We start from the raw sequence: 21,078 nt of genomic DNA on the forward strand, positions 1-21,078 counted from the left end.
ATGACAATAAAAAATAATGCAAATAAAATGCAATACAGCATAACAACTATTTACATAGCATTTATATTGTATTAGGTATTATAAGTTATCTAGAGATGATTTAAAGTATACAGAAGAATATACATAGGTTAAATGCAAACCCTTGACATTTTGTATCAGAGATTTGGGCATCCATGGATTTTGGTATCTGAGGAGGTCCTGGAACCTGTGACTATGGCTACATTCCTCAATACAACTCCTTTCATATAAAAGCAAAATCTGAGGTCCAGAAAAGTTCAATCATTTGCCCAATGTCACATAACTCTAGGTGGCAAAGCCAAGACAGGCAATGAGTAGAAATAGCAAGGTAAGAAGAACCTTGTCCAGACCCCTCATATCATTGTTCACAGTCAACCATCCACTCCATCAACACGGAGCCATCTGATCCGCACCCAGCCAAAGATCTGCCCCAGCCCCTGCAGCTGTCCTAGCCTACCCTCCCAAGGATCTTTTCCACAGCCCTAATAGCACAGCAGTGCCCTCCCAGGCCCAGGAAGGGAGAGTAAGCTTAAGTTCATTCGCTAAGGAGTGAATGAACTAGTGTCCTCTGTTGATCCCTCCAGCCTGGCTAGGGATAGTTTTGATGAGACAGACCTGCTACTCTTGGCTGGTGGAAAGGAGGTCTTTGAAGAAATCTCATGGAAATAAGAAAAATTAGCAACCTGAGGATGCATGACCATGTTGGTTACCAGCCTCTGGTTCTTTCTGTGTATCTCTCTGGGGATCTGATTCTCAAATCTGCCACTCTGTCTCTATTTCTTCCTCAGTTCCTATATTACTCTGTCTCTATGTCTGTTTTTTGTTTCTTTCTACTCTCTGTTTTTTCTCTGTCTTCCTCTTCTACCCATTTTCTCTCTATTTGATTTGAAAAATTGTAATATTCGCTAACAAGCCTGAGGATATAAGCATCACAATGTGTAATTAAAATATGTAAAGCAAGTGACAGCCTTAGTATATTGCTTGGAGTTTTGTTGCATATTTATTAATATGTCTGTAATTTAATTTGAAATATTTCAGCCTAGTCTGTGAGATAATCTGCATGTGTTAGCTTGGGCTTTCTCTCTAGGGGCAGTCAGCTGTCTTAATGGAAAATCATACTTCTGGGGTGCTCAGTTAGCATTATATCATAATGGACCGCTCCAGAAGCAGCTACTACAAATGCTTCTCTTATCTGTATCTCAATCAGCACCTAAGGTTTTGCTAATTAGCATAGTGAATTTTAGAAATAGTCACAGTGGCTATTTATTAAACAAACCAATGGCTTTTTCATTGCCATATCACAGGATTTTGCATATATTTACACTACTCCTAAAATACCTCATTTTATTGCAGTGGAATCTGAGGTTCAAAATGTTAGAAACCGGCTTCACTGGGGAAATTAGATGTGTTCAAGATATATAGATCAGCTGAAGTATTTCAGAGCCTCTTCCCACCCAGGGTATCAGAATCTGGCTAGGCCTGTAGCCTATCCCTTTTGATGTTGCCCAGGGCTTGATCTTTGAATAGTCCTTTGTCCACCCTTTAGCAGGAGGATTTCTCATTGCTGGAACTATAGTGAAAACAGAATCCTGCCTCTGGAATATCTCCATATTCATCTCAAGTATACTTTTCAGGCAGGTAGGGATGGGCAGAACCAAACGGACAGAGGTGTTGAATGTCGTTATATTGGCAGAGCAGAGAGTCTGAGCTGTTTTGTGCCTGCTTATATGACTGTTTAATGAATGTCCATGTGTGGGGCAGAATTTGGTCTGAGATCTGCTTTCATTATAAACTGGTAGGCAGGGTGTGAGGACACAGCTAATGCTTACCCACCACAAACTTCTTCAAAAGCTCCTATTATCTACCAAAAAGGCCTTGAGAATTGTGTGTTAAAAGTTGACTTGGGTCCGCTTGTTACAGCAATGCAGAAAAACAAGCAAAGGCAGCTTTGTTTCATAGTTCTGCTGCCTCTGAGGAGGAAATGCTGGGAAGAGATGGTACAGACGCCTCACTAAGAGGCTTAGAAGGAAATCTAGGTCCCCATCACTACCACCAATTATCAGCATAACTTTGGGCAAATCTTTAACCCTCTGAGCCTAAATTTTTGCATTCATAAAGCAGGAGTCATTGTTTACTTGTACCAAGTGTCTCTCGAGCTTCAGAAGTCATTATACAAATGAGTTGCAGCTTTGCTTTTGGAGAAGGGTCTCTTTCCATGACTTCAGAACATTCCAATTTTTAAAAATCATTGGAGATCGTTTTGCAAGGTAACATCTTTATTGACACATAACTCACATAACACACAATTCAACCACTTAAAGTGAACTACTCAATGGCTTTTATTATATTCCTAGAGTTGTGCAACCATCACCATAAGCAATTTTAGAACATTTTATCACCCCAGAAAGAAACTGTGTATCCTTTAGCTGTCACTCCCCAATCTCCCCATCCTCTCCCAGGATTAGGCAACCACCAAATTGCTTTCTGTCTCTACCTCCTGCCAATCCTATTTCTTTTTTTAATTCATTTTTATTGGCATAATAATTGTACGTATTTATGGGGTGGTGATGTTGGGATACATGTAATGTGCTTTGATCAGATCAGGGTAATTAGCATATCTATCATCTCAAACATTTATCACTTCTTTGTGTTGGAAACATTCGATATACTTCTTCTAGCTATTTGAAACTATATATTATTGTTAACTATAATCATCCTATGGTGCTATATAACATTAGGTCCTATTCCTCTTATCTAGCTATAATTTTGTAAATAGAATCATACAACAGGTGGACATTTGTGACTGACTTCTTGCATCTAGCATAATGTTTCAAAATTCATTCATGGGATAACATGTGGCAGTACTTCATTCCACTTTATGAACAAATAATATCCCAATGTATGGATATACTACACTTTATTCATCAGTTGATAGACATTTGGTTTGTTTCTACCTTTTACTTATCATGAATAATGCTGCTATGAACATTTCATGTACAATTGTTTGGGTAGACATGTTTTCATTTCTCTCGAGTATATACCTAGGGGTGCAATTACTAGGTTATATGGCAACTCTGCATTTACCTTTCTAAGGAACAACTAGACTGTTTTCCAAAATAGCTGCACAGTTTTACATTCCCACCGGCAGTGCATGAGGATTCCAATTACTGCACATCCTTGCCAACACTTATTATTGTCTGTCTTTTTTTTATTATAGTGGGTTTGAAATGATATCTCTTTTTATTTGCATTTCATCAATGGCTAAATAATGTTTATTATCTTTTCTTATGCTTGTTGAACTTCTGTATATCTTTTTTGGAGAGATTTCTATTCAAATCCTTTGCCCATTTTCAAGGCTGGTTGTCTATTATGAACTGTAAGAATACTTTTATACTCTAGATGTAATTTCCTTATCAGATACATTATTTGGAAATTTTCCCTCCCATTCTGTCAGTCTTTTCATTTCCTTGTGTCCTTTGAATAACAAAACTTTTTAATGTAAAAGTCCAATTTATTTATTTTTCCCCTTTGTTGTTTGTGTGTTTGGTGTCATATCTAAGAATCCTTTGCCAAGTCTAAAGTCACAAATATTTATTACTATGTTTTTCTCTAAGAGGTTTATAGTTTTACTTCTTACATTTAGGTCTTCAACCTATTTTGAGTTAATTTTGGTATATGGTGTAAGGTAGGAATCCAACTTCATTCTTTTCCCTATAGCTGTCCAATTGTACCAGCACCATCTGTTGAAGAGACTGTTCTTTCTCCAGTTAGTTATCTTGCTACCTTTGTTGAAAATCAATTTACCACAGATATGTAAGTTTATTTCTGGATTCTCACTTCTATTCCATTGATCAATATGTCTGTCCTTGTCCCACTACCATACCGACTTGATCACTGTTACTTTAGAGTAAGTTTTGAAATTGGAAAGTGTGACTCCTCTAACTTTGTTCTTCTTTTTCAGAATTGTTTTGGTTATTCTGGGTCCCTTGTGTTTCCATGTAAATTTTCAGTTCCTTCTTATCTCAAAAAGGAAAAACTATTCTAGTGGCAGTGGGTTGTAACATCTATAATTGGCTTTTAATTTTTTGCCTTCTTGAGGTTTAAAAGCAAAGAAATCTAAAATTTCTATAGTTCTGTGCCCTTGATATAGTAGGAATTTCCTGAAAACAAGTTTATCAAAGACTGAACATTCTTTAAATTCCCTCTTGCATGATTTATCTTCTCATTTCCCTAATGAGAGATCCTTTACAACTGTTCAGCTTGAGAAGCTTTGCCTGCTAAGAGTGGTCTCAGACACTTGGCCACATCTTCCTTAATTTCCAGCTTCCAGAGGTTGGCATTTGGTCAGAGAAACAGAGGCAACAAACAAGAATTAGTCCAATTTCAATTCAGCACTCTGAAGGAAAAAAATAATTTTTAAAAAACATTCTCTGAAACCACTCTCTTATTTAAAATTCTTGATGCAGGCATCGCCTAATAAGAGGCTGTATGTACACTCCTTCCTCACCCCCACTGGGTAATGCAGTGGTCTCCAGAACCCGTGTAAAAACCTCTCAAACGAGCATGTTGGGAGGCTAGGAAAATGGTGTTGAAAGCAGTGGAAACCTGCAGAGAGAGGAGAGCCAAGGATGGAGAGCAGGAGCAGAAACCAATAGGAACAGAGAAGGGAAGAGAAGGAAGAGGGGAAGAGAAAGGGGAGCTGGGAAAGGGAGAGAGGCATATGGCAGGTATCAATTATTTACCATTCATGCACAATAAAAAAATGCACTTTAACTACAGGAAGAGCACCAAATCCACTCAATAACCATTTAAAAGCATATGGAAATAAAACACAGCCATTTAAAGGGCCGTAATGAATGTGTAGTGCTCTTTGTAATGCCCCTGAAAGAACACAAGTGTTAAGCCTTGGTAAATTACACTTAAAAGTAAATGTAACATAAAAACGAAATTAGGCATACAAATAATCTCACACTTAGGCATTTTTTAAAAGTCTCTTTCAAACAGTTAATTAGAAAAGCCTCTGAGGAGCATAACTTTTCTTCCCCCATATTCTTTTCCCTTAACAATAGAACCAAGCAAATGGCAGGAGAGAATAAACACAGATCTGGGACGCAGAGAAGGTCTGCATTGTGTCGTCTGCCCTGGAAAAGGGGGGAAAGGAAAAAAACTACACAGACAGCACTGTCGGAATTGTTTCCTTCACTTCTAGAGAACTGAATGAAACCCTTTAAACAAGGGTCACAGAAAATATGTAGATGGCATCATAGGCTCTGTTTCCCAATTGCACATTTTAATAGCTTCAATGTTCTCTTCAACATGCACTAGCCAATCAGAAAGTGCTATTAACCTCATGTGCCCATTCTCCATTAACATCTGCTGTACAATATAGTCATGTTTCCAGTAAACCAGGCACAGCATGTTTCAGCCTTAAAGGGGAGAGAATTGAAAAGAATTTTGCTCCAAGGGGGCTGTGGCCGTTAGATACCAGATTAAAGCAGGGGGCCGAGGTGGGGCGGGGGAAGCTGTATTCCAGCCTGCAAATTCCACTTAACAGTTCTAGTCACAAACAAGAGCTCTGTCATCAATCAATGAGCAGCACACTGCCTTTGTCACCTATCCAGCCAGTCCCCAGATCTCTTCTGTATTTGGGGCATAGTACACGATACCTATATGATTTTGTGAATGCTGCAGCTTAGGTTCCCCGGGAAGTTGACTCTGAGACAGAGATCAGTGTGCAGGGCATTTTTAGCAAGTGCTAAAAATGGGATTCAGCACTTGGGGCAGGGAAGGGAAGGGAGTAACATTGGGCAGAGGGAGAAGCTGGGCTGCACTGCGATTTCAATGGACATCTCAGCCGACCCTCCGGGAGTTCTAAAGAGGAACTGACCTCCCGATGCTGTCGCAAATGGGGTGAGACAGCCAGGCCTCTGCACCTCTTCATCAGCTAGTCATTGGATACAGCTGCCCGGGACCTTGTGCAGGCCACTCTCCTCATCTGAGACAATGCTGGAAAGGGCGGACAGCTGCAAGCTGTCTGTCTGCAGCCCCCAGTGGCTGGTGGAGTGAGACCTAAGTCCTAAAGGAGGCTCTAAGCAACACATCTCTCCACGACCCCCTCAGCGACCAGAATCCATGGACCTTTTGGGGTTCATCAGGAGATATTTGTTGCATTGTTTTAATGGGCATGACACTAATCTATGATTACTGATCAATGTTTTCCAGCCAGTCTTCAAGCACAGAACACAAAGAATTTTGTACCCAGCGCCTCTCCTGCATTCCCCGCGAGGCAATACCGCATCAAGGACTCACCTGCCCATTCTACATATACAAAAACTGACAACGGCAAAATGCAATCAGCCAGTCTTTGACAGGCAAGCCCTCCAATGTTTAAAAGAAAAAAAGGCATCTTGAGGAGATGATAGTAAACTTTGCTGAAAGAATAGGCAATCCATTGATGTAGGGTTAAAAACAGACATGAAAAGGGGAGATGTCGCCAATGAGAAATATCCTGGAGTTTAAAATCTTTCCCCCTCCCTGGCTTCTTTCTATCCTTGCAGATGCTGGAGGGCAAGATTTAGTCCATCAATTATACTCTTGACCCCATTTTCTAAATTTCATTAAAAACATTTTTTCTTCTTTATCTGAAAATTTCTCTCTCAACTCTTGCAAAGACACTCCTGGGTCTGTGTTATTACCCAATAAGTAACCTGCTACTGTGCGCACTGACTGTAATCAAGCCCGCGCCGCCGTCCTAACAATGCACCTAAGTGTGCCACAGACCTCCAGCACTCACCCTGTTGTGTCGTTTCACTTAATTAATAAGCGGAACAAAGATTTCAGAAAAGGGAGAAATTTGATTACGCAGCACTGTAATGGCACTCGCGTCTGCTGTAAAGACTGAGTGGGGTCTGCCCCCTTAAAATCTCCATTTGCTCCACCATTGCACGGTGGAAATGTCAGCGTGACTCCCCCCCACATTCCCTCCCAGCTGACCTTTAGCTACATCTCTCAGTAATACGAAGCCATTAGTCATGCCTGGGTCAGTGATGTGTCAATAACAGAATAATTATTGAAGAAAAGCTTAAGAGGAAGGACAGTGGCCTCAAATCAGAATTAGCTCAACCCAAACCACCACCAGGGCTGGCTGAATAAATGAATGCGTGTCTAATAAATGGCCCCTTTACATCTGGAGACCTAAAGACTGTTGATTCCATGAATCCAAGAGGTTATTTGTAGCTGCTAAACACCTTTTTAGACCGATAAGTGGCATGGCTTTTACTCCTGCTGACTGTAACCCACCCTTCTCCAGCAGAACAAATGTGTTGTAGTTAATGGCTCTGGCATTTTAAAAGGAAGTCGGTCAGCAGGGCTGTTTGGAACATCTGCAACTTTGCAGAATACTGTATGCAAAGAAGAAACTACCTTCACTCACAGGAGATACGATCTTGAGATCCTGAAATTAGGGATGTCTCCAAACTCTATGCTGGACCTCTAATAGAAACCCAACAGCAGGGTGCTAATAAAGGAAATGAAGGACATCCAGAGAGGGAGGAACATAGTGCACTGATCTATGATCGTGCCACTGCGCTCCAGCCTGGCCAACAGAATGAGACCTTGTCTCTTAAAAAAAAAAAAATCAGACACACAAGAAATAGACACACACTCAAGGAGAACACATGTGAAGATTGGAACAATGCTGCCAGAAACCAAGCAGCTTCCAAAAGCTGGGAGAGAAGCCTGGAACAGGTCTTTCCCTAGTGCCTTCAAGGGGAGCATGGCCTTGCAGACAACCTTGATCTTGGATTTCTAGCTTCCAGATCTGTGAGACAATAACCTTCTGTTGTTTAAGCCACTCAGTATGTACCACGCAATGCTTTGTTGCTTTGTTGTGCAGCCCTAGCAAACTAATACACTGGGATAATAACTTGCAGCCTTCAGGCCTTGTTTGGACTTCTCTCCTCATCTGTTACCTCTTCTGTCATGTTGGACAAGTTATTTAAACTCCTTGATCCTCTATTTCCTATAAAATGAGGACAATAATACATAGTGTGTCCATATCACAAATTTATTATTGGAATGAAAACTTTACATAAACCAAAGCACTATCCAAACTCTAACAGAGCCCAGGGAAGGAAAGAGAGCTTGGGCTAGGCTAGGAGATGTATTAGTACAAAAGCTCAATAGTAGTTTTTATAGTGTGACAGTCTTCATTAAGAGCAATATATGATATTTCTATAATGCTCACCTTTTTAAATGAGCAGGTATTTCTTCTATGTTCATTGTAACCAGAATAAATTCTGTGGTCTCTCAGGTCCAGTTGTTGCACAAAGCTGCATTTAAAAAAAAAAAAAGTTCAAAAAACAAATGACTTATAAAAGCAATCTATGGATAGTACGTACCCTCGATATGATGTGGTGAAAGTACCACGTTACTTACCTCTGCGGTCTCATTCCCCGAGACCTATAACCTCACTTTAGTCTTAAGAAACACATCAGGCAAATTCCAGTAGGGAACACCGTACAAAACACCCGACCAGGACTCCTCAAAACTGCAGAGGTCATCAAGAACAAGCAAAGCCTGAGAAACTGCCACATCCGAAAGGAGTCTAAGGAGACACAACAACTAAACGTAATGCAGTATCCTGGTTGGCGTTCTGGAACAGCAGAAAGACATTATGTTAAAAAAAAAAAAAAAAAAAAACTAAGAAAATCTGATTAAACTGTGGGCTTTTTTAAAAACAGTGCTGGAATACAAACACCTTGGCTACATAAATTGCCTTTGCGCCACTCAACAATCATGCCCATCCCCTAGACAGCACACACCGCATCCGTTAGGTGTGGATTTAGCCAGCCCTTCCTCCCCCTCCCACCTGCCTGACACCCAGTGAACGTTACTTCCCATATGTGCACATTAGTGTTGATAAATTAGTACCAAATTAACGGTGAGTATGTGTGGTGATTGTTTTTCCATTCTTGTGATACTTCACTTAGAAGAATGGGCTCCAGCTCTATCCAGTATAATATGTTATGTAGTTCATGATTTTTTATGGCTGAGTAGTACTCCATGGTACATATACCACATTTTATTAATTCACTCAGGTATTGATGGGCACTTGGGTTGTTTCTACATCTTTGCAATTGTGAATTGTGCTGCTGCAGATGTCTTTTTAATAGAATGTCTTTTTTTCCTTTGGGTAGATACCAAGTAGTGAGATTTAGCTGTTCAACATCAACATACATCTTCTTCCCATGTATCTGCATTTTTAAAATATTGCTGCTTAATGCAATGTAACTACCCCTCATAGAATCAATAAAGTGTCCACCTTATCCCCCAAATGGAGGAAAGAGGCACCCAAAGACCCAAGGTCTCCTGAAGTCCTGCACCCAGTTCTGAGTGCAAGACCTCTGAGTGTCCAGTCTTACACCTGATAGTCTGTAGCCTGTAAGCCAAGGTGTTAAGCTAACCCCCACCAATTCACCCTATAAAAATAGAGAGGAAAATAAAAAAGGAAGAAGAAAGGGAGAAAATTAGTTAAAGTATAAAAATGTACATAATCCAGCCCAAATCACTCTAGCTGGTCATGAGTCAATAGGTGGGATTTATGAATCCCACAGCCATTCTAAGGTCCGTTTGTCTTCAGCCAGAACCATAATTTAATTAGTAACCAAGAATTAGGAGGGATCTGAGTTGTTGGTAGTCCTACCTATGTAGGATAATTGAGTCTTCCTTCAACTTCTGCCACTGGGCATCCATCCTCCTCCCTCTCACCCTGCAGCAGGGATTCTAGTTCTCTTTCAGAGTTGGACCAGCCAACCCTGCAGCACCATAGCCCCATGTTGGCCTTTTCACTCAGTGGCATGAAGTGGTAATTGGAATCTCCAGAGTGGAGTTGTTTTCATGAGAATATTGGTTTTCCATGGCTGCTGTAGGAAATTACCACAAATGTGATAGCTTAAAACAATAGAAATGCCTTCTCTTGCAGTTTTAGAGACTGTGGAGGACTTCTCTGGAGGGGAAGTCTCAAATCAAGGTGTTGGCAAGGCCATGCTCTCTTCAGAAGTTCTAGGGGAATATCCTTCCTTGACTCTTTCAGCTTCCAGGGGTCCCAGGTGATGCTTGGCTTATGGCAGCATAGCCCCAGTCTCTGCCTCTGTCTTCACATAGCCTTTTCCCTGGGTGTCTCTGTGTCTCAAAACTCCTTCTCTTGTCTCTTACAAGGACACAAATCATCAGATTTAGGGTCTGTCCCAAATCCAGATGATCTCATCTTGAAATCCTTAATTACGTCTCAAAGACCCTACATTCAAACAAGACCACATTTACAAATACCAGAGGTTAAGACTTGGACCTATCGTTTGGGAGAGGGACACAGTTCAACTCACCACAATAAGTATCCACATAGGATACCCAAATTCTCTAACTCTGGGCTCATTCTGAGATTTCTAGCCATATACTCAGTCCCCAAACTTCTAGGCCAACAATCTCCCATTCTTGTTCTTGCCAAGTACCTGTCCAACCTGCCGGACAACTAGACCTGCCCAAGAATCAGGGTAGATCCTTATCTCAATGAGAGGTCGGGAGCTGGGAGCTGGAGGGAAGGTACACAGATCAGATCTTCACCTTGAATTGAAGAAGAGCCCTAAAAGGAGCTTGGTTGGTCTTGCTGCAGCTCCACATAGGTGGGACAACTAGTATCTCACATGTGACGCTATTCAATATGTCCTAACCCATTGCTAAATATTAATATGTGTACAATATTCATGTTTGCAATAATTATGTGCTGAAGAGATTATCTCATTAGAGATATAGAACTAGTATTCAACCATCTCAATGGAGTAGGATATCCTCTGGATATAATAAATATTTCTATTATTAACCATCCTGAAAAGAAGCTTATCTGCTGGCCTTAAGTGGTTGAGGGCTGGGTCTCTGGAAGGGAAACTTTTTGTTTTCAAATATATTCCATTTTATATTACATTGCATTGCCTCACAAAATATCTGCAGAGAAGGAGAAATATTGGGACAAAATAGATGTTGGGACATATTGAAGTGTCACGTAATTATGCACTGAGAAAATATTTAACCACATATTCAGGTATTTTTCTTTTATTCTCACAGATTATTTGAATTTTAGAAAAATGAGATCCAGACTAGAACCGAGACCTTTTTGCTCCATTATTCCTAAATTGGGAAGACCTCACCATCCTCCCTCTTTGTATTTCTTTTTTCTTTACTGAGAAATTTGTCACTCATGCTGTTTCTCTGACAATCAATTCATTGATCTTCACCATTCCACTCCAGGAATATTTGAAATGCAAATAAGGTCACAGGTCTCTTTTCCATTAAAAAAGGGTCATTCAGAAACAGTAAAATAGTGCAGTTCTATAAATCCCCCATCTTTCTAATATGTGTACATACCAATCTTTCTTTTTCTTTAATTTTTTCCCCTCTTTGTCAAAGCAGAAAAATAAACTGCTAGCAAAAGCATACACTAGTTAATCTCCCGAAACACAGGAAATCACTATATTGGAAGAATCTTTATTCATTTGACAGAAAACCCTCAATTTCATAGACACTAAACATCAGCAGACTTAGCAAAGCTCTTTGTATCTATCTTCTACTCATGCATCATTCATGGAAAAGGTGACCTGGGTCCCATTAGTTGACTAGCTGATCTGAATCTTTTGGGTTACTCAGATAAGTCATTTCTAGTAGTCCTCCTTTTAAAATTAATGGAATAGAACAGAATACATGCTACTTAAAAGAATACCCTGCTGGGAATTCATCACTAAAGTGAGGCTAATTCTTTTCTGTATTTCGCCTTTCTTTCACACTCTTATTTTTGCTTTCATTCCAAAGAACTGTATTTCTGAATTTATTTTAGATCCAGGAGTACAGAAGATCAATGTCAAGGCCCCAGCTGGGACTCAACATACATGAATTTGAATCAGTAATCACCCTGCAGTACAAAGCCTCCTTCTCTCAAAGTGCTGTCTTTCTGCTCAAGGCGTTTGGTGAAGCCCCACGAGAACAATGACCCAGTCACTCCTTAGAAACCCTGTTGATCAGAGCCTCATAGTCAAGGCTTTCCCTATAACACCCTACAGATCAGAGCAATTACTCATTTCCTTATTTGCCGTGCAATTAGGACTAACCTCAAGTGTGCTTATGGCTTAAAATATATATATATGGAGATATATGTATATATATTTATTATATATTTATATATAATATATATATTAGGAGATTTAAATAAATGGTCAATATCTTGTTTTAAAATCCTTCAATGGCGCCCCATAAATTTCAATTCAGAGTTCAAATTATGAAGCTTAACACACAATGTCCCTGGGGGTTGCCCTCTGTCTACCTTCCTCCCATCATCGCCCACCTCTTCCACATGTACCTTTTATTGCCACCGTCTTGAGCTGCTTGATGCTTGCATTGCTTCTGCATTTGTGATGCCTGGGATGCCCTCACCCCCTCCATCTCTAGCTAACTCTTTCTTATTCATTCCCCAACATCACTCCAAGCCTTATGGCCCCACGAATCCTTCCAAAACACTCATTCTGATGTTGATATTCCTTCTCTTTGTTTTCAATTGCCTTCTACCTACCTCTAAAATATCCCGCTGGTGTGCAGTAAATGCTAGCTCACTCACCTGTCCACCGTGCTAGTTCAGAGCTGCTTCTTTCAATCTTCAATTAAAGAATAACGTTTTGCCAATCTGAATCTAAGTGTTAAAGAAATGGCCATTGAGACCCTCTCGTATCTTAAAAGCGGATGGTCAACCTGACCAAGAATTGATGTTGCATTTATCAATATCTTCAATAAAAGGATTTTTAAAAATTAACTATGGGATTTATCATATGGTCTGGGCCAAAAGATAACATGCATTATTAAATTTCTTATATGTAAAAGTTATTTTAATGTCTTTTTATATTTGGGGTAAATTTTTCCCACATATATTCTTTTAAATCACTATTGAAGGCCTGAGAAGCTGCTTTCAGCTGCTGTCTTATGATTTGACCACCTCAACCAAGAACAAAAACACTACCCTACTGAGGAGTTATTTCAGTGCCTTGTGTTTCGTGCTGTAATGTCTTTCTTAACGTCTCCTGACACAAGAGTTTTTGCCTTGCGTTCAGCCCCCTCTATCACAGTAACTTTTTCTACCTCTGCATTGATTTCCTGCTCAATTTCTCTGTTACTCAAAACTCAGTTGCAAGTGTCAGTAAGCACAGGTCAAACCATCTTAACAGACAAACTAAAAAAGAGACAGGAGTGATTGTCCTGGGACATGTAACAGAAGTTCAGGGCACAGCTAGATCCTGAGGTTGAAATGATATGACCAGGAATTGCCTCTCTTCCTCTCTGCTGGTTTTGTTCTCAGATAGGCTCTGTCCAAGGATTGGAGATGGCCCGGTCCTGGGCTCAAGCCTTGCATTGCCCTTGCGGCTGGCAAGCTCCATAATAAACTGCTGCTTTCCTGAGAATTGAAGTGTAAGTGCCAAGGGGAATCTCATTGGCCCAGCTTGACTCACATGCCCGTCCCTAAACCAATCACTGTGGCCCACAAAATGCATTATTCTGATTGGCTAGGGAGGGTCAAGTGTCAAGACCTGGAGTGAGAGTCAGTCAGTCCCATTCAAAGAACAGGGACAAGAATCCCCACAAGACAAAGAAATTCTATTACTAGTAAAGGGGATAAAGGAAAAGCATGCTGGACAGACCAAAAGGAGAGACAGATCCTGCGTTTCCCCTCCCCAGCAGTGTTTTGAGAAACATACGGGAAGAACATTCCTTTGTACCCTCCAAACATTTCTCCTGGGGAGCTCCTGATAACACAAGAGTCAGCCCTTTATCGCCACGGGTCCCACATTTTTGATGCAGGTCAAAACCATTCAGGAAAAAAAAATGTAGGAATTTCTTCTCATTATTCCCCTAAACAATACACTATAACAACAATTTACATAAAATTTACATCGTACTAGATATTATAAGTAGTCTAGAGATGATTTAAAGTATTCGGGAGGATGTCCTAGGTTATATGCAAATACTACACCATTTTATATAAGGGATTCGAGTATGGGGGTGGTTCCTGGAACCAGTACCCCATGGATACTATCATATGGTATGCCTATATATCAGTCAAGGTTCTACCAAAGAAACAGAACCAACATGTGAAGATTATATAAATACATATATAAACACATATGTGAGTATATATACATATATATCACATACACACATACATATACTATATATGCACATAAATATGCATACACACAAATACACACACACAGATTTATTTAAGGAATTGGCATATGTGGTTGTGGAGACTGGTGAGTCTGAAATCTGCAGGGCAGGCCAGCAGGCTGGGACTCTCAGGCAGGAGCTGATGCTGCAATCGTATCTTCTTCCTCAGGAAACCTCAGTGTTGCTCTTAAGGCCTTTCAACTGATTAGATGGAGCCCACCCAGTTTATTGAAAATGATCTCCTTAACGTCAATTGATAAAATAGATATTAGCCACATCTACAAAAGACCTTCACAGCAACACTTAGATTAGCATTTAATTGAATAACTGGTACCAGCTCCTAGCCAAGCTGATATAGAAAACTAACCATCACAGGGCGTTAGGATGAAACCTGGCCATCTTTGAGCCCAGTCAAAGCAGAATTTCATTGAAGTCTTGTTTTTAATCTTAAAACCTTTTGCATTGTTAACATTTTAGTATACAGTGTATCCATATTTATTCTTATACATAAATAATATGGGGGTTTCACCTGCAAAAAAATCTTTGGATAAAAGTGGTGTTTTCAGGAAGATAATTCACGCTTGATAGGTCTCCTGACCCTCTGCCTTTTGATTTCCAAAAAGGTTACCTAGTCCAGGCAAGAAGACAATTTTTGTGTCCCAGCCATATCTCTTCAGCTGCCTCAAGTTCCTGCTGCAGCTGGGGCAGACAGTTCCGGTGCAAGATGCTACAGCTCAGTAGCATCTCTCCAATTTTCTGTCTTGGCCAACAATTCTCTCTGTGCCTGAGCAGCAGGGCAGTCTGCAAGGGCAGGACAATACACTCTCTTCCAAAGGAGATGTCCTTAGCGCAATTCGGAAACACAGTCTGCAAGTTCCTCAGAGGGTCTCCCACGGTTGCCCACAGTGTTAGACAGCTCAGGAATGCTCTTTTACTGGGCCTTTCCTCCATTCCTGTCTTGCTCCTCATGCCCTCACTTCTGGTTCCTGAAATTATCGCCCAGATAAAATTACCTGTGCTCACCTCTTAGTCTCAGCTTCTGCTTTCAGGGGAAGCCCAGATAAAGGTAAGAGGCATATGCTATTTATATCATTTGAGCCTTTAAGGCAGTGGGATTACAGGAATTTAAAAATCTTCCCAAAAAACTGACAGGGAGATCACAGCCAAGTTACAGCTCCTCGTGCAGAATCACTATTGCAGTTCATATAAACAGAAACCCCAAAGTCAAGTTTGATGGCTTCAGCGTTTCTTTGAGATATTGAATGATAAATAAACCTTTACTCATACCGCAATTCTTCTCAAGCTGATACTGTTGCCCCACCTCCAACCTACCTACCTACCCCACCCCATATGCTGTCACTGTATCCACCTATCAAATTGCCAACCATTCCTGACTTTGTCCTCTGCCTTATAGTTCCTGATCTATTGGGGAAGATAAGCCCAGCAGACAGTGAGCTGTAGGAGAGCAGGGACTGGGTCCCATTCTCCTTTATCTCCCCTTTACCCAAATTCTTCTCTCCCTGACACGGCCAAGAGTCTAATGCCATACACATAGTAAATACTCATTAAATATGTGTGGAATATATAAGTGAAAAATTGCATTTTAAGCATCTCACTTGCTCCATTCTATATGAATGATTGCTATTTTTCTCTTTATACACCTTGTACCCCAAAGGGTCACAGAATACTGAACAAAATACTTTGAACAATGCAAAATATCCAGCAATCTATTAAATAATATTTCCATCTATAATCATGCAGGTATTGCAGCAATTCAGATGCTCAATATTATGGTCATGATTCCCACTTGCAATAAATTTTATAATTTTAATTAACTTGCAGACTTCTTGTATGGCATTGTGCTAAGTGCTTCTGAATATTTTTGTCAGGAGACTGACAGCATGAGAATGGAAGACTAATTTCATCACTATGGCATATAGGATAGATTGTGGAGTATAATGTCTTAAGGCCAGGAGACTTTAGAATTTTTATAATAGTCCAGAAATGAAGGAGGATGGTGGCAATAAAATTGGAAAGGGAGGGTGGATTAAAAGACGTTGCAATAAGAGACATGAGAAGACACAGCTTAATCAGTTGCTATGAGGGAAAAAATGCCACTTTTGAGACTGGGTGAATGAGAGAATGATACCTTAACATGGCTGGAGAAGGAGCAAGGCCAAAAGGTATTTTGATGAGTGAGTGTTACATTCAATACATCTGAAGTGATGGAAACGCTCAAATTGGCTAAGTCCATGCTGCAGTTGAAAATGTGGTAATGACACTCAAGAGTCATGACTTAGAGACTCAGATTTAGACATTGCAGCTTCATCGGCATCAGAAAAATCTCATTACCTTCCAATCCTGGGCTGTGTGTCTATGTGTGTCTATGTGCTTAGATGGGCCATCTCCAGAGCATCTCCCAAAGAGAAAGTTCCTTCAGCCTATGTTCTTCTGACTTCTACTTGAGTGACTTTTTACTTTCATAATCTGAAAAAGGTAAAAAAAAAAAAAAATCTGATAGAGAGTAGCTATTCTCTTCAAAACAACCATGCCTTTTCAGTTACTACAGGTTTTCATCCCCTGATTGCTAGAGGCGTACTGCATCAGCACACTTATACCATTCATGCACGATGTTCATCTGCATGCTAGCTTGAAAGGGTTTGTTAAGTTGGGTCAATAGATATTTACCAAGCACATAATATGGTCCAAGAAGCATTCACATAAAGGAAATAAAGATGATTAAGATGTATTCTCTGCCCTGCAGGAACTATGAATCTGTTCAGAAGACGTATAAACAAGTAGGCAAGGACAGTATGTGGGATAAAGGAGGAAGAGATCTGCTCTGTTTCTAGGATTCACGGAAGGCTTACAGAAAAGAGTTGCCTGGAAGGACACTTTGCAGACCACCAGGTGGAGAACATGAGAAGAAACAGGTCTTCCAGGCAGGAGGAAGATTACATGGGAGCACAAGGGACGTGTACTGCATGGTCCATTCAAGGAACTGAAAGAGACTCAGTTAGAGGTCAGCTGGTGCATAGGACATGAGGAAGCAAATGGCTGGAAATGAGACTTAAGAAAAAGAACCAGAAGATTGTAGGCCTTATGTAGTGGAGTTTTTGAATTGCAGGCCACCAACCATAATGTTGAAGCCCATCACAAATAAATCTCCTATCACTCAACATGATATAAGCTTGGAGCATTAAAGACTATTCCCAATTACTGAAGGTTTTTTCAAACTTTCAGGCCACAAGCCACACCCTCACTGTAATTTTCTTGTTTATCTAATCTGCTTTTCCTCTCAAGCAAGACTTCATTAGTTCTCATTCTATCTATACTATACCCTTTAGACTCCTATTATATGTTAGAAGTGTTTAGTTTCAAATAACAGAAACCTAGTCAGACAAGCTTAAACCAAAAAATTGAGTTTATCATAAAGATACAAGAATACCTTACAGAAATTCAAGGCAGAAATGAAGCTTGGCCTCCCAAAAGAGAGTGGATCCTGGAACCAGAAAAACATCCAGGTGGATCTCTTTGTCTCTCATCTCTTCTTACATCTATATGTTGCAGAGAGCAAAGACTAAAGCTAAACAGGTATGCTCCACCTCTTTGGTGCACGTGGCAGAGAAGAAACCCCCACCACACAGCAAGGAAGTTTCCAATGGTCCAGTTCCCCCATAAGAATCTGAGTATTCCTGTCATTCTCAATTCTAGATCTACAGGAAAGGGACTCTGGTCCAGCTTGGCTTAAGTCCTTTGGAACAATCCACATGACCAGGAAACAGTCACTTTATTAGGAATGCTACCATGAGGCCAGCCACTGTGGATGGTTGGGCCAGTTGAGAGGTTCATTTTAAGCATGGCAAATCCTCTAAGGAGGTAGCCACAATAGGTCACAATCCCAATAGCACCATCGCCTGAACAACTAATTCAGGGAGAATTCCTCAGACTTCCCCCCACAGATCTTTGACTGGCCTTCTCCTAGTTCCGGGGAATGTCCTAATTTTCCTGAGCTAGACCTCCCAGATCAATCACCATACAAATATTCCCTCTCTGGCCTTCAACCTGGTTTCTCCACCTAACTCTGATCTTTAAACTAGGCCCATAAACTCCCACCCTATACTTCACTCACCCACCTTTTCCAGCACAGAATTCTCATTCTCCTATCATGGATCCACCCAACCCAGCTGGTTGGTATCTTTCATCCTAGACAACACATTATGATGTCATAGAAAGCCTCATTTAAATCTCTTGCAATTCATTTACCCATCAATTCCACTGATCCCTAACAGCCTTATAAATCTCAAGTTAACAAAAATTTGGGGGGAAAGGGTTATTTTACAGCAGACTGCAGGCATTTATTGCTTTGCATGGTTCTAGGCTAACTGAATTGTGTGCATATCAGGAATGCGTCCTCTCTTTTGCACAGTTCCATGGTAACAATCTTGGCTACCACTGAACCATGTAAACCAATGACACGGTTCCGGTATGTACACAACTCAGTTAACATGGTACTATGCAAAACAAGAACTGCCTGCATTCTAAGTTGATTAATGAATTAATAGGCAAAAGATTATCCCATATAGTCACACATCCAACACTCCAAGAGTTCCCTTATTCTGTCCAACTTCCTCCTCAAATCTTACAGCTTTTTTCAGCATCAGAAATTAGAGAAGTTGGTGGGTGGCAAGGCTGGGATGTTTCTTAGGTTACCTTTCTTGCTCACTTATCCTGTCAATTTTCATTGTTATCCTTTTATTGTCATCAAGTTTATGGGGGAAAGGATGGCATCATATTAAGGCATAATTAGGATAATAAACGGGAGCTGTGGTTTGTTTTTGGACTGACTCCAGTTGGGTAGCACACATAATCACCTCTAGCCGACTACTTGATGATTATGACTTTGACAAAGTGGCTTTATTTACTGCTAATGGATGAGATGATGATTTATTACTAATTACTCTCTTTTTCCACAATTTTTATATTATGTTAAATGAAGGATTACAGTTGGGGTAATAAATATTCACTAGAAGAAAAAAAATGTCTAGCAACAGAGAGTTCATGAAAGTAGACCCTGAAGAGAGAAGCCATTTTCATACTCAGGATCAGGTTTTAGAGAAAACTGTGGGCTGAACAGTTTCTCACCAGCCCTCTCTCCCGACTCTCCTGGGAGCTGCTCTTTCCTGCTGCCAGGAGACTCCACCCCTCTCACCCACCTACCTACCCTTTGTTTCATTCTTCTCTCTCCTGATAAGACATTGGTAAAAACTCAAGTGAAAAAGCTTAAGTTAACACAACACTGTCACCCCCCTCCCCCCTCCCCAGGGTCATTTTGGAGTTCAAGAATCTTCTGGGAAAAAAAAGAAGAAAACAAAAAGCTTTCTAGATGGGAACTGAAGATAGGGTTAAGATCTATTCCTTTCCAGAAACCTGAGTGTATGCAGGAAGAGTTGAAGTGACAGAGGTGAACGCAATTAAATGTAAATGATGGACCCTAACTCCCACAAATAGTGAGTGGCAAGGCCTCTGGGGGAAGATGGGAGTTACATTAACCAGGTAATCACGTCCTTTTGGAAGAGGGACAGATGCAGACCAGGGTGGTCCTAACTGGAGTGGAGCTGATACAACTGGACGAGCTGATACAAAAAGTGAAAGAGCACACATGCTGATATTGGGTGCAGAATAAGAGTGTGGATGAAGAACACAGTCATCAGCAAAGCCTTGGGTGCAAGGTTAGGACAGGGCATCAGAGATGAAATTGAAAGCCCCTTGAAGCCTGGGGCCACCTTTGCATACTTCTTCATAATCCCCACAGTGCCGAGCACAGCGTTCAGCACACAGAGAATGCTCTGAAACTGTTGGATGACTGATTATCAGCAGATAGATTAAAGCAGTGAGGAGCAATATTCTCTGCATGCAGATCAATTAATAACTAATTTTTTTAAGGTTTGCAGACCACATTTTTAAAAGTTGCTATATTTTTATTATCAGGAATTGCAATATCATCAACTTAAGCATTATTCTTTTATTCCCCTTTCACTAGAGGTTTTCATTGCAGGCTAAAATTTTATATACTTTATAATTAGCATACACAGCAGTATCTGATTTTAATGTTGTACCCTTGATCAAATTTTGTCATTGAGTAAGTTGCTTTTGAAGTTGGTTTATGTTATTTTTCCTTGACTGAATTTGTAGACCTCTTTATTGCAAAATGTAGTTTCTTTTATCATCTTTTAATATTAAACACTTTAGTTTGAATTCTATTTTCAGACAGTAAATCTGAAATATATGAATTGCTTTATTAAGTAATGTAATGTAACATGAACTTAATAAGGTTTTAAATTTTATTGAATGTTTATTTGTCATTACTGGGCTGTCAGCATAAGGAACCACCCATCCCCACCCCAGTCCTTAGGATGCACCCAGAGAAGACAGTACTCTAGCAGTAGACACAGCACTGGACTCTTGCCAATATCCACATGATCAGTAAATCTGAAAAAGTGATGTGTGGCCTGGGTTCTGAAGGATGAGTAGGAGTTCGCCAGGCAGGGAAGAGAAGGAAGCATATTCTAGACAGAGAAAACTACTTTTCAAGGCATAAATGCTTACAGAAGACAAGAGTGTTTGGAGGATGATGAAAAGGTCCATGTAACAAGAGTGTAGGGTGTGTGAAGGTAGAAAGGAAGAAAATTTGGCTAGTAAAGTTGTTTAGAGCTAAACTGTGCTAAGAAATTAGATGGGCAAATTTTAACCTATGGGCAAGTAAAGGCTCTAAGGTATAAGAAAGTAATATGATTATATATG

General features: G+C 40.3%; 1 long non-coding RNA gene across 2 annotated transcripts in view; it reads right to left on the reverse strand.

Annotated features, from left to right (window-relative positions):
* Nucleotides 1-20,640, reverse strand: part of LOC142872379 (uncharacterized) — a 43,364-nt gene extending 22,724 nt beyond the window's left edge. Inside the window, exons 1-2 of one of the 2 annotated variants that reach the window (XR_012920610.1) lie at nt 8,455-20,623; nt 8,264-8,348 (exon numbers count right to left, since the gene is read on the reverse strand). This is a non-coding gene — a long non-coding RNA (uncharacterized LOC142872379). Of the gene's footprint in view, nt 1-8,263 lie in introns of both variants that reach the window. The other variant, XR_012920609.1, reaches the window with a different exon arrangement.
* Nucleotides 20,641-21,078: the final 438 nt, after the last annotated feature.

This window comes from Microcebus murinus, chromosome 8 (assembly GCF_040939455.1).
Source record: "Microcebus murinus isolate Inina chromosome 8, M.murinus_Inina_mat1.0, whole genome shotgun sequence".
NCBI classification, from domain to species: Eukaryota; Metazoa; Chordata; class Mammalia; order Primates; family Cheirogaleidae; genus Microcebus; species Microcebus murinus.